At 23.6% G+C, this 16,250-nt stretch overlaps 1 protein-coding gene across 1 annotated transcript in view; it reads right to left on the bottom strand.

Moving 5' to 3' along the window:
• The window catches only part of LOC129613007 (histone-lysine N-methyltransferase trithorax), a 120,428-nt gene that overhangs the window by 87,170 nt on the left and 17,008 nt on the right, over positions 1-16,250 (bottom strand). The window lies entirely within an intron of this gene.

Here is a 16,250-nt window from a genome sequence, read left to right as displayed (position 1 = left end):
TAATAACAGTAACAGTAACAACAGAATCAGCGTCAATAGAGAGAGAGAAATAAAAAACATTATCAACAACAACAATATTGCATCTTATTTTTTATTCCTTTGTGCCATTATTATATTACACAAAAGTTAACCGAGCACATAGAGTATGAAATAGTAAATATGTATGTATATCGTTGTAATATTGATATGTTTGAATTAATGTACATGATGCATATATATTTATATATACATATTATGTCTATATTTCTGTATTACACAAGTATTTGAGGGCAGAAAATTATAACCACAAAATGAAAAATATTTTTCCTTTTGAATGATGACTTTCATATTTTCCGCTATTATTATTAATATTTTCAGCTGCTTATTATTATTGTATATACTATATACATATATAACTATCAACATATTACATATAATGTAGATATAGTAATATTATTATAAAATATAAATATACAAACATAATATGTAATATTTATGTATGTATGTTATTCCTTTATTTTAAAAGAGAATTTTATTATTGAGAAAAAAAATTAAATAAATTAAAGATAAAATGAAAATTTGTTACTCATATAAAATGAAAGATTAATTCAAAAAGTCATCGAAACTAAATAGGTATGAAAAATGATTTGTTTTAGTGTGTGTGTATCAGATCATACCATACGTTGTATTAAAAACAGTGAATAGACAATCCAACTTCCTGTCTTACATTTTTTTTTGGTTTAAAATTTTTGAAAAATAATTTGTAAGACACTCGACGGTAGATAATCATAGATTTTAAATGAAAAATTGTAGAAATAAGAAAAAAGATTAAAATTAACAAGAAATTTTGCAACCTAAAATAACTTAATAATTGAAAATTAAAAAATAAAAAAAAGAAAAATTATTTATCAAACTCACAAAAATTACAAAATTGTTCCTGTTGTCTGGTTCAGTTTTCTCAAAAATATATTAACAATAACGTATGTATGTATGTATTAAAGTTGGTGTGAGAATTAATAAAAATTTTTTGATTAATCTTACACGTGTTGGTTTCAAATTTTAATTTAAGGCAATCTTATTTTTATGTTGTTATTTTAAGGCAACTTTGATCTTTTATCCTAAGTTGTTGGAAAAGAAATTGTATGTCTTGTTTTAAGGCACATTTTGAATTATAAAGAAAATTTTTCATTTCAATATTTCATTTGAACTATGTATATACTGAAGTTTTCTTTATTGTTAAATCCAAAGAAGAATATTATCCAAGACAATGTGATTAAAATATTAAAAAAATAATCAAATAACAATACGTATAATAGTGTAGTAAATGTCATTATATGTTATTTATCCGTCCCTTTAGTTACGTGAAAATTACTATATTATGATCCTTAAATCTTTGACATTGAGATCTAACTTTAATTACTTTTGAAACTGTTTTTTTTTTGTTATTATATTTTTAATTTTTAATTGAAATTTTTTTTATTCAAAACATTAAAATTCTAACAAACAATTTTGAAAAATATTTATTTTTAGTTTGATTTTTATGAAATTTATTTAATTTAATTACAGACTAAAAACTCTTTATAAGACAATAATTATTGAAAATCATTCACTTTGTAATTCGCTAATGGGAGTACACTCTGATCAGAAAAAAAGAATTAATAATACGGCAGCTCTGATTTTAAAACGAGCGGTGATTTTTTTCATTTAATGAAATTTTCAAATTTGAAATATCAAATTTTTTTTTTAGCATTTGAAGTGCTATCTCAATCCGAAAACAAAAATCACAAACTTATAGCTCTGAACCTCCAAATTTGTTCCGAGATAAAATTTTTAATATTACAAAAAAAATCTCAAATACAAGTCAAAGAATTCTGGATTTTAACATTGACATATACGAGTAGAACATTTGTCATATACACACATAAATTTTTTTTTCTTCTTAGTTAGTATTTTTAGTAATAATTTTGAAAAAATTAATGCATATGTGAAATCATTCGCAAATTTCTTTAAATATTTTTGACTAAATAACTTTCCATTTATTTAATACAAACGCTGAATTTATTATAACAAAAATTCTCTTTTGATATTCACTTATTATTCTGTGATCACTTGAGATAATATAGGCCATTCTTCAAAAGAAACGAGTATTTTAGTTAAAAATTTAAAATTTCGAAATTATTTTTATTCTGAAAATTATGATATTTTTGAATAATACCGTCTGAGGGAAATCACCTCAAATGATATGATGCAAGGGAAAGAATATGGGTGATAATTTAACAATATCTATATAGTTTTACAATAATATCAAAAAATTTTTACTTTTGAAATTAATATTTTCAATGAAAATATTTAAAGGGCAACAAATAACAATATAAGTTTTTTATTGTGATGAACTTAGTAAATATACTTATCAACTTATATAATGTAATATGAAATTTGATATGATAATTTTTAATCACATATGGGATCATAATTTGTTTTTTTATTTTAAATAACTACAGAAAATATTTTAAATATTAACTATTGATTTCATTTATTACTATATTAAGTTTAATAAAAAAAATATAGTGTTTTTGAGATACATCAATTTATACATTTTAAAATATCATATTTCAAAATTAATAAAAATAAAATTTTTGACAGAATTTAATTTTTTTATTGCGCACATTCTTACATATGTAAATAACATTATTTTTATATTCTTTATGTGCATATGTACAGTATGCATTATTATAACAATTTATTTAAATTCGTTTTTTATAAATTAATAATTCTTTGTACTTTAATAATTATTGTTTTTCTTGTTAGACATACCCTCATTTTTTTATTAGACGTACATGTATTGTAATGAGATAATAATTTATATAATCCTTTATTTTATAATTATAATGTTGGCTACCAAACTAACCCTCTATTTTTATTATTATTATGAGAAAAATCAACTACTTGATTATTATTTACAAAATTATATAAAAATATGATAAACTGTAAGAATCGTAATTGCAAAGTTAAAATAAGATAAAAATTTAATTGTTAATTAAAATCTGTTTTTTATTACACTTAGTATATAAGACGTAATAAAACTTAATATCATTGCAAATATTTAATAAAATTAATTTACAAAAGTTCATAAATCATTCAAGTTTATTTAAATACAAATAAACTAAACATAATATTGTATAATTTTCAATTAGCACATTATTTAATTTCAAATATTATTGTGAATGATCTGTATTGTGACCAAAAAAAAGTTTATTAGCAAAGTATTTTATAATAATTACCTATATGAATAGTAAGGAAATTTTTGCTGTTTATTGCTATGCTAAAATTAATTTTAAATAAACTTGACACCTTTGATTTTTTTTTTCCTATTGTTATTGTCTATACTTGTACAATGGGTGATTTTTTTAAGTATTTAATTTATTAATATTGTTGCCATCTACTTCTTAAATGCAATTTTCCACGAATAAATTTTCCATTTTGAAAGATTAAATTGTGAGCTAAATTTTAAGATTATTTTTCAAAGATACAGTCGATGCAAATACTGACTGTAAATTAACTGGTCCAAAATATTTTTGTATTATTTACCAATTTTTAATAATTCAAGAACGTCAGTCTTCCTACCGTGAAATGATCACTTCTATTACCTGTAATGAGTTCTACATGAAGTATCAAAAAGTAAAAAGTACAAAAAGGTAAACGATGACAATAATCACCCTATATATTTTTAAAAACTGTAATTCCCTATTTAATGATAATGAAGAGGGTATCAATTGCTACTATGAATAATGATATTCTTTAAGATTTTAAAAGGTTATACCTTAAATTGGTCGTCACGTTGTATTATACATATGTATATATATAATACACTAACATAACAATTTTAAAATATCGTGTAGTAAATATACACTTTTCAAATATTCCAAATACTTGTATACTCGTAATGATGAAGTCAATGGTTATGAAATACATAAATGAATGCTTTTGTCACATAAGTGCTAAAATTAAATATTTATTTTTCTTTTATACAAAACAAGAATTCAAGAACGTTTAAATACTTTTGTGAATATTTTTTTAATTTTGGTAACCTTTTGCAATTGTAATATGGTGTTAAGTCATGTTTATTATAATTTATTTCATAAGTTTAATTTGAACTTGAAATTTTTAATTTTTCTTAATTTTTTAAAATCATAACATGATGAGTATGTTTTTTTAATGTTAAAATTACCATTCTGAATTTACCAAGCCAAAACCGCATTTAATTTTTATAATTTTTTTGATTAATTTTTATTGTTATACGTTTGTTAAAAATTTATAAGTTAAAATCGTTTAAAACAATAGAATAAATCTAGATTAATATAGGGGAACTTTGCATCTCTTAGCATACAGACCATACTCGCACTACTCGTATTCCGAGAGACGACAACAGCCAAAATCCTGATAAAAATCGAAATACTAAAAAAAAACAAAAGTTTTTAGGAAAATTTCATCATAAAATTTGTAACACTTTATGGATATTTTTTTCGCTGAATATTTCAGGCCCGTGATATTAATATCTAAAATTCTTTTTAACATTCCACCCTTTAGAATAATTTTTAATTTCTCTTCTAATCGAAAATCTCTTTTAATAACATATCATTAAATTTTTCATAAACAACAATTATTAACAAAATTGAAATTTTTTTAATTATTTTAAAATTATAAATTAAATATGTAATTACAAATCAGTGATGGAACATATTTTATTATTGTAGTCAACCATTTTTATTTGAAATGATTTTAAAAAACTCATTATTAATATGAAAAATTATTCAAATTTTCACAACAAACCTATACAACAATTTTTATTTTAGAAATTTATTATCTCCATTTAATTTTAATATCATATAAGATTTTTTAATATATTTGTAGTAAAATAATATTGTTATTTGATCTGATATACCAGATTTCCTTTGAATAAATATATTAAGATCCCATTTTAAATGAAATTAAATCATACAAGAAAAAAAAAAATTAAATAATAAATTTTGTTATAAAAAGTCATCAAATATCATTAAGTCATATTTTATTGCTAAACGAACCTTAAATGATACCATGGTATTGTAATATTTTATCGTAATTCATTTAACCACAAGAAAAGAGGATATATGAAGTGTTCGTGTATGCGTAAACTAAAGAAATAACAAAAGGATAAATTATACGTTAACAAGTATTAAAAAATCACAAAACCAAAAAAAAAAAAAATTAAATTGAAAACAGGAAAATGATTCTATTAATAAAAATCTTCTTCTTAATCTCCTTAAAATTACCAAAAATAAAAAAATAATTTTAATATAGAAATTGAGAGCAACATTCAAAAACACACATTTTTTCTCTAATTTCTTCCTTTTTTTTTGAATAGATGAACTCTTTGGATCAAATAACATTACATGATTTTTTTTTTTTTTTGAAATTATTTCAATTTTTGTATGATTCATTATTGTTATGCAGTGAGAATATTTCAAAAATCTTTCATGACCTTATCTCGAATATCAATTTAGAATTCGTTCATTTTTAACAATAGCTAAATATAATAAAGAACTAAACGTATCGATAAAAACGTATTATTTTATATGAAATTGTAAGGGACCATAATTTTGATCTTGATAATCTAATTTTTAAAAATAAATTCATACCTCACTTACCTACTTTATATACCATCCGCTTTTTGACAATAATACACAGCAGAAATAAAACAACACATATACACAATATTTAAAATACATGAGTTACAAAAGTGTTTCCCATTGTAATATTTTTGCTTTTCAATAACACCTAAATATAATAAAAAACAAAAAAAAACACAAGGAGGCAGGACACAAGAGAATTATTTCAAAAAAAATAATTTAATTTAATATTTATACATAAGTATATAACATCCTTACTTAAATTGAAAATGTTTCTTTTGGCATATACACATTCTTTTATTACCACACATTAAGGATCAAATTATTAGGGCGTACGTTACTTACCATCAGAAAAAATTTATATATGGTAAAATTTATTTTTTTTAATATTTAAAGAAACATTGAAATTGTACCCTGTCAAATTAATAAAATTAAATTTTGAAAAGAAATCAAAATAAAAATTAAAAAAAAAGCACAGTATGTGCACAAGCAACTACATTGCTACAGAGTGTTTTCAAAAATAGATTAACGAATAATTTATGTTAAAAATAATTAAAATAAAAGGCAATTCTTTTGTATAATAGGAATGCACATACAGTTTCTATAGTACATGTAATTCACAAGTCTGGTACCTTCATATTATTTTTCAAAGTATTTGAAGCAATTTTTTTTTCTTGAAAAAAAAAAGAAATTTTTTGGGTCTTGTTCTCAAATTAAATACAAGACAAAAGTTTTGGTTCAATTTCCGGACACATATAGCCCCTCTGGAACAAAAAATTTCAATTGTCCTATAGATCGCGTAACCGAGGGTAACACGCCCTTTATAATAGAGAGAAAAATTCGATATAAATTATGTCAACCTTATTTAACGATACATAACACAAACATTTCAGTTACACTGACTGGAATCACGGAAAAAGCAACTGAATTTTCAAATTTAAGAACAAGTATACATACATATATAAAAATTTCCACTATGTAAGTAATATTGCATTTTTGATCAAATATTTTTTTCCATTTGTCATAAATATTTGAGGAATTACATTATATATCATTTCAATGTTTACCTTCATATTTTTATGCATTTGTTATTTTATATTTATATTTTACTATTCACTCTTCTCTCAATTTACAACAAATGTAACAATAAACTCATTTAACTACAAATACAAAATTGTAGAGTTTTTATGGAGTGTAAAGATTGTCAGTAGTTTTGTTTTTTGTACTGAAAACTGGTCTAATAGGGGTTAATAAATTAAAGAGTTAAACTTCTATAAAACCACCAATATAAAAAAACTGGTTATTCTTGGTAAATATATTCTTGATAATTTATTTACTTATTTAAACACCCGGTATATATTTACATATGATATGTAAATGCGTAATTTCATAATTTTAGACCACAAAAATTTTTTAATCGAAAAATTGTAGCAATAAACCATGTAAAAAGTTATATAATAATATTTTTCTATTGAAATATAATTGAATTGAATTTCCTTTTTTTTGAAATATATTAATTTTTTATGTATACAGATGTACATAGGACAAGGACAATAAAGGACAAATAGCTTAGATATTATATAGAGATGTTACGCACAAAAAAGGAAAGGCAAGTAAAACGTAGGTAGTATAAAGGATAATTTTATCAGGATTTCAAAATCAAATTTCTTTTTTTTTTGTATTTTTAATTTATTTTTATGTGTGTTTGTACTTTTAGTTGATTTAAATTGAAGATTTGTCACCTGCAGGCATTGCAAATTCTTAAGTGGACCGGAAAGATTTCCTTTTTTTTTTCTTTCTTTTTGTTCTTTTTAGGATTTAGTGGTTTATAAATACTTATATGGATAAAATTTCTGGGCAGACATTTTTCGTTATACGTTTTTTTTTTTTTGTTAAATTTTTAATTTGATGTCCATTTAATCTTGTATAATATATTAGATTGAGCATATCTTATATAGATTATTGAGAAAGGATTTTTTAAATTGTTTTGCAGTGTATAATATGGGAAACAAAATTTAAGAGAAAAAAGAAGGAGGAATTTATAGGATAAGTTGTGAAAAAAAAATTCAAAATAATTTCTTAACCAATATGAAAAATTGTTATTTATATTTCATTTTAGGGTGCATATAATAAATAATTCGAATGTACAGCATTCACTGTATCAGTGCATAACACACTCAACTTTATTCAAGAATTTAATTGGGTCTATACCCAATTGAGCCTTTCACAGAATTTTCATAATACTATTTATATATATATATATATAGTTTTTATTGACAGTTGTCTTACGTAATTTAATAAAAAAAACAATTATTTAACTTTAAGAACCAAAAATTAACTCAGCCATCCAGATTTGTACAAAATATGAGATATCGAATAATAAACAGAACTAAAATTTAGCTTATTCTCATTAAAAATGCCAGTTTTTTTTGTCAGATTTATTAAAAATGCTATTTTTGAACAAAAAAAAACTCGCAAACTTCCATATATACATATGTAAAAAATTTACTTTTAATAATTCAATGATCCCTAAAAAAACAAAAAAAAAATATTTCCTAATAAGATAACACAATATTCCATTGTTTTAGCTAAACCTTTTCTAATTAAGTCATAAAATTTCTTTGAAAAACACAAGAGATGGTACCCAGAAGCAAGAAAAATTAAAAATTAATTCAATCAATCGATTGAATACAATTAGTTCAGAGTTTTTTTCTTTCTTTATTTTTTAATCAAGTTATTAATTACTTTTTATATAACAAAAAATTAATTTTAAATTGAAAATAATAAAAAGCAAAAAAAAATTTATTTTTAACATTTTTTTTTTCAGAATTCAGAGGTCAAAATTATCAATTTCTGTACAAATATTTTGTCATCAGTTTAACTTTGAATTTATTTTAACTCTTATGTTAGCATATATGAACACACAATCCACGAACTTAATTTAAATGGTAATTGATGACCACCCACAATACATATACATATATGCATACATATAAAGAGACTTATATTACAAATTATGTGTAAAAAAACAATGTAAGCATTAAACAAAACATAAAATTCAACAAGAATGTGATCCCTAATCCCTTATAGTTGTCAGTATTAATCAAAGATGAAAAATGAAATTTCAATTCCAATAAAAAAAAAAAGAAGGAAAATAAAAAGTAAAAGAAAACAATCAAGGAGGGGCACGACAGTATTAAGTTTGTAAGATTTTTGATTGTTGTTTTCTTTTTTCTACAAAGTTTGAAATTGTCCGTACGGCTTGACGGCCGGTTGAAAAATTTCTAGAGAAAAGACAGAAATTTTAGATTTTATTAAGAAAATTATTTTTCTATAGAATAGAATTTGTTTCTATTTCTGCTGCCCCACAATTCTAAATCTTCAGTTAGTTTTTATCCGGTTAATTGTAATGGAACTTCTATCAAATGAATTCATAGTGGGAAATTTATTCTCATAGAAATGACGTAGAAATGGAGGTTAATATTTGTAGCGACGCGAAGAAAAATATTAGGCAGGTGAAACACCCTGTATGTAATTATTGGTCTTTAAAGTATTTGTATTACTTATGGTATGCATACATGTACGTACGTTCATCGCTTTACAACCAAATTTTAATTTAATATGAAATGCAGTTATTCGACAATTGATTCTCAACAAACTGTATTGTATAACACGAAATTCTTCTTGTATTTCCAAGAGAATTTCGTCATTATTAGTTTGTGAACAGGCAAGGTAGCAGGGTTTATAATTTAAAAGAATAGAACTATATAAAAACGAACTCTAATAAATAAATCATATAAGTGTAATAAATAATAATTATTATAATAATAAATAATTGATAAATAATTAAATTATATAATAAAAGAATTAAAATTAAACAAAAAGGAAGTAAAATAAAAACATAAACATTTTCAATAAAATAAAATAAAAATTATAGGTGCCGACGACGACCACTTATTCTGACTGTAACCTAACAGCCTATGTGATTTAACTAGTCTTATTCTAGAAAATTTTTTGTTTGTTTTTACTATTCCTCCCAAATATATGCAATTCCTCTTAAATAATGTGAATAGTAAAGAGTATACATAATACTTAATTATTTTTTTATATTTCTGGTCTTAATTCTCGAAAAGTTTATTCTTTTGTTTTCAGTCGAATAAACGAAATGAAAATTGCTACTTTGCAATCAACTGGTATGGTCGCCTACATTTATATGTACATAACATAGGTATATGTTTTTTGTTTTTTTAGCCAATTCAATAAAAAAACCAACTCTTTTTAAAGTCGCATGAAAAGAATGAAATTGTTTTAAATTAAAAATACAGACAATAACATATGTATGTATAAATTGTGTGTGTATAAATTTATCGTCATTTGATTAATTTCTTCAAAATTTTTTATTTCAGAATAATCAGGAAGCTGTTTAAACCCAAAAAAACAAACATGATATTTGACAATAAAAATATAAAAGATAAATTGATATTTATAATTTTTGTTTACACATGGTTAAAAATTCATGATATAAACTAGTAGTTCTTGATATAATGGTTAAGTTAAATGATTACTCCTCAAATAATTTGTAATTAAATAACGTGCAGCTTAAAAAAAAAAAGACAAAACGCAAAGCATTAAAATAAAAAAAATAAAAAAATTAAAATAATAATGGAGGCACATTAAAATCTAATTAAGTAAACTGAATGAACCCCCTTGGTTTCACTTTTAATTCATGTTATTTTACTACTAATAAACATATGAGTCGCATATGAATAACAAAATAATATACTGTAGAGATGTTTAGATAAGAATTAAAATATAAAAGCAAAAAAGAAACAACAAAAAATCTAATTAACCTTTTATCATACTTTTAATTTAGGTTCTCTTTCATATTTAATTTAATTGTTTGTTTAAATTTAAATAATTATTCCAAAAAAAAAAATTTAAGAATAATTTCACTCTCTATAAGACTCCTACTAAATGAATTATCAAAGAAATTATTATGAAATTTGTAAATATGTCAAAAATTTTGACAGTTGAGGTATGAAACTTCGAGATACTAAAATATTTGTTTTACTAATTGAAATTTTCCTATTATCAAGATCAGTTCCTTCCCATAGTAAGGAGCGTATAGATATAGAATGAAGTATTTTTTTGAATCGACGTCAACGTCACTGTACTTTAAATGCAGAATTTGAAGTATTATATGTATTTTAAGATGTCAGAAATAGGTGTGTAAAAAAAAAATTATTTTAAATTGTAAATTAATATTTGAAGAAAATTGACATTGATTGGCATTAACCAAAATAAAAGCTTGCCATATTTGTTTAACACAAATAAAAGATTGTACGGATTTGTAAATTTCTAAAAGGAAGTTTGTGCAAAATAAAATTAAAGGATCAAGAAAATTAAATTAAAAATTTTTTAGGCAAAAAAAATCTTTTTATCTTTTAAAAATAAACCGTTCAAAACAACCACTAAAGACTCTCCCACGAAGATCTGTTCTACGTACCGGAGAGACCCCGGCTCGCAGCTACAACATCGACCCAGGCCAGGGATCGTCAACCCGGATACAGATGCTAATTAGCTACAGCTACAACAACAACCACTATAGAATTCAATAATTTTCTTTTAATTTAGAACTACACATAAGAATAGTAATGTGTGTATGTACGTGATTAATCAAAATCAAAATTCAAAACTTTAATTCCATATGCAATATTATGTAATAAATATGAAAATAATAATAATAGGATTGTAAAACAAGAATATTATATGTAGAACAATATTAAAAAAGGTTGCTCTTAAGAATTGAATTACAGCGCATAAATATGAAACTGTATAAAATTCCCAAAACCACATCAATAATATTTCCTTCTTTTCATTTTATATTTTTCGTGTTTTTTGTATTGTTTATGCAATTTTAAATTCATAAGACTCCTTAAAAATTCATAAGCAAAAAAAAAAAAAATTAAAATTTTTTTTTCTTTGCTTTTTCCAATAATTAAATCAACAAAACTGATGAATAGTTTCTCGATCTTTTCATTTAATTTTTGTTTTTCTGCTCTGCACAAATTAAGTATTTAAATCCCATCTTTTGAAATCATCACACTTTTCTGACGCTTGATAATGATATCGCGCGGGTAATATAATGACGATGATGATGATGATGATAAAATAATAATAAATAAAAGAATGATGATATTGTTGGCAAAAAAAAAAAAAAAAATCTGATGTGGTCAGCACATAACCGACCGCATTGTGTATTGTCTAGTTAAATGAAAGTGTTACAGAATATTATAAAAATGTCTGTTAAATACTTCTTTCCAATTTTTAGGACATTAGTAAGCTTATAGTTAACATACCTAGAAAAATGTAAATTTGGCTCTTAGTAGAGTTTCGCTTTGTGCTACCCGAATTCCTTGAAATGCTCACCAGTTAGTTTCGGTAACAACCAGAACTCAAATATCAAATTTCAAGAAATTCCATCAATTTGTTCTGTGGATATGGTGAAAAATGTAAAATCGGCCCGCAAATCAGTTCTCGAGCCCTGATCTTTCCAAAAAAGTTATATGTTCATTGCTTTAATATGAGGAATTCATATATTAAATTTCAATGAAATCGGTTGATTATTTCTCTTTATATACACAAAAGTGTATGTTTGGCCCGTAGTAAACGTCTAGTTGCCGATGCCTGATCTTTCCAAAAAATTTACATGTTCATTGTTTTAATACGGGGAGTTCATATATTAAATTTCAATGAAATCGGTTGATTATTTCTCTTTATATACAAAAAAAATGTATATTTGGCCCGTAGTAAACGTCTAGTTGCCGATGCCTGATTTCTTCCAAAACATACGAATTTTTGCGGATGGTCGAGCTGAGCTTATATATAAAATTTCAAGTAAATCGGTTGAATACTTTCTTCAAAATGTTCAAAAATGTAAAACAGGCCCGCTAAAAAGTGCAGTTCCCGAGGCCTGATATATACCAAAAGTTGATCGATCCGTGCCATGGTGGAAACAAACTTACATATAAAATTTCATCAAAATCGGTTCAACCGAACTTGAGATACACGCGTGCACACACAGACCGACAGACCGACAGACCGACAGACCGACAGGTTGCTAAAAATAGTTTATTTACACTTCCCTACTATGGAGAAGTACGTTCCCACCGAAAACTCGATATGCAAAATTTGTTGCCATCACATAACCTACCTATTGTTTACACAATACGGTCGGTAAAAAAAAAACAAGGAGAACGTAAAAATGTATAAAAGAAAAAGCAACAAAAAAAAAGAAGCACAAAACATTTATTCTTCCAGAAGCACATAGAAAATTTCACGGTGAATGAGCGCTTTGTTCTACCGGTATACAATTTATATATTGTATATGTTAACAGATATGTATCGATTATACAGATATAGGTGTACTTAAAAAATATGATCGTATACGGCTACAGAATATAAAAAAAAAAGAACAAAGTAATAAAAAAAAGCATATTCCTTTTTGTACTTACAAACCAAATAAAAATGATTTTGAATCAAACGATTCTTGAGACCCATAAAATAAGGTAAGAGATAGTAGATTATTCATAAATAACATCAGTTAAAAATTCAATTGTTTACAAACGCATTAGAGTTGCCACGAACTCTTAAATATTACGAGTATAGTAAAAAAAAATTTTTTTTCGAGTATTCAATTCTTTAGAATTAGAATCGTAAACTAGTCAAAACTATGAATTTAATTTGTATATATAAACGATATTTTAAGAGTCTTAACGTTTTAGTTAAAAATTTGATAGTCTTAAGCTCTAGCTTCTATATTATTAAAAACTACGTTAACGTATGCGAAGTATCGATATCCATATAATTATTATTGTATATATTTTGACAGAACAGGGTATTCCATATTACTTCAAAACTGTTTTGAATGTACAGAAAAAAGCAGAAACTGTAAAAACTATAACTGCTTATAGAAAAAAAAGCTTTATGCCATTTCGAAATTTCCAGAATTGAGTGTTAGTATAGCGCTTTTGATTCATTTCATATTTCCCAACCATAAATTATTCATTTTTGGCTTTTTTTTTCTTTTTTCTAAATAAACTATAATAAGGTTGGTATAAGTTTGAAGAAAAGTTCTCAAATAGTAAAATCATATATAAATGTCAAAACAACTTTGACAATTTAAACTTCAAATTATTTCCATAATGTAAACACAATACTTTGCGAACTTTTTACATTGCTAGCATTCGAATGCAGAAATGTCTTTATTGCAATTTTTTTCACAATTTTCAATTTTACTAAATTTTTTTTCGATGAGTAAAAAGTTAAAAATTTCAAATTTTTAAGTAAAAAATTACCTTTGACTGAATGCACTGAATTCTGTCTTAACCCACTTAACAACCCATTCATTTTACCCTTAAAAAAATTTAATTTAAAGAATTTGGTAACCCTTTTAATATTATTATGCTAACATGGGTATCAAATACATTGGATATCATCAACATCATCAACACATTTTTATGAAAATATATTCCAAGTCACTTTATAAGCACATCACAAGAAGACAAGTACATATGTACATAGGTATGTACAATTCAAATATGTATACATTAAGAGCGCCTCTTTATTATTTCTTAGTGAAATTCTTAGTTAGTTTTTACCATTGCTTGATACTAACATACTTATGTACATGAAAATACACTTACATTTTATCAATTTTACATCGTTATTTAATATCTTTTACATACTTACATGAACGTGTTAATATAGATTTTATTTGTATATGTATATATACTTAAAAGCTATCAAACATTATATGTAACTTTTATAAGAATAAAAAAAAAAATTTTTTTATTTCATAAAAAACTTTAACTCTTATTATGTTTACAATAAGAAAAGGGAAAAAGTGTTGACGACCGGATTCAAGGCCTTAATACAAAAAGAAAAGGCAAGGTGTATAAAACAATATGTACATACATATAAATACTATATATGTATACACATACACAATCACTTTTGCAAATTAATAATAAAACAATATTAGTAAATATATATGTATTTTAGAATAATCAAAAAGAAAAAATTAATTTTATTTACAATATTATTAAAAATTGAGCTTGATTTTGTCTTTTCCAATTCTTTAAAATCATACACCTGAGTATTACAAATGGCACATTTAATACAGAAATATTTGGGTATTGTATTGCAAAAATTTATGTTTGTACTTACACAATACGTTCATACATACATAGGAATAATAAAACAAAATTATTAAACCCCATAATTCCTTAATATTTTCATTGAAAAAACTGTTAATATTAAAGTTTATATCACTTTTATTTGTAATATCTTTGATAACGAAGCATAAGTACGAAGAATAAAAATTTTCTGACACAATCGTTATTAAAGTTTGTCTTCATTACCATTTCATTTCATAAAACCATACGATCTTGTAGCAAATAAAAAATACAATTGGTCAAAAGAACTGGTTTCGAGAGTGAAGAAAATTTCAATTTTAAATGCCGGTATACGTATACGTATATAAAAAGTAAATTCTATAATAAAATCTTATTGTATAAATTTTAGGAGGGACATTAGAAAAAATAGGAATTTCATAATTAAGTTATTCTAGAAGCCGTACTAGGTTGGAATTAAATTATTAAGAATTATTAAGAATAAATTTATTAAAAGTGTTAAAAAATGTTATCTTAATTATCGATGACAAGAGTTCATCTTACTTTATTAGAAATTAAACAAAACCAGTAGTAGCAAACGAACAAACTAAGAAATAAAACCAAAGACTTTTAAAGTTGTAAATGAACATAATAAATTTACAAACATGCAATGAAATTATACAATAAAATCGCAGATAAATCATACCTCAATGTACAAGGAGTTGGCATAAGTTGCTAGAATTTTGAACACCATTTTGCTTCATTCAAAGTCTTTTAAACCTGGATAAAAGTATTTTTTTTTTTAATAAAATACCCTAGGATGGCAGGCATATTTTTCCTATACTATAGGACTTTTACGAAATATAAGTCATAATTCATTCGGCAATAATTTCAAAAAATTAACAGAAAATTACAAGAATTTATTAAAAAATTTCGCTATCCAAGAAAAGAAATAAAAATTATTTTTAATCACAACCATTTTACAAATTAAATTCATTAATCACAACAAATTATTTTACTTAATTTTATTAATATATATAACAAATACTAAATGTGGTTATAAAACTTACAATTTTAATTTATATAAGGAATTTTTAATGTTCACACTAAATCAGCGTAAATAAATCAAAAATTTTAAAATGCAGGTTTGTTCACCTTCTTTTCACGATTAATTTCAATCACATGAATCAAATTAAATAAATTGTATAAAAACATACAAAATATTTATAAATATATAAAAAAAAATATTAAATAGATTTTCTTTTTTTGACATGGCAATTAAAATTCTTATATCACCTGAATGAATCCAGTTTTTAAAAAAAAAAAAATTAATTTTAATCAGCACGAAGAGAAACGAGAACGAAAAATTTTTTTATTTAATGTTCTACATCTTATAGTTTAAAAATCTCATAAATAAAACAAAAATTTAAAT

The sequence above is a fragment of the Condylostylus longicornis genome, unplaced genomic scaffold (assembly GCF_029603195.1).
Source record: "Condylostylus longicornis isolate FDR11 unplaced genomic scaffold, ASM2960319v2 ptg000080l, whole genome shotgun sequence".
NCBI classification, from domain to species: domain Eukaryota; kingdom Metazoa; phylum Arthropoda; class Insecta; order Diptera; family Dolichopodidae; genus Condylostylus; species Condylostylus longicornis.
Note: the sequence above shows the minus strand (reverse complement) of the source record. Positions and strands in the feature narration are given on the sequence as shown.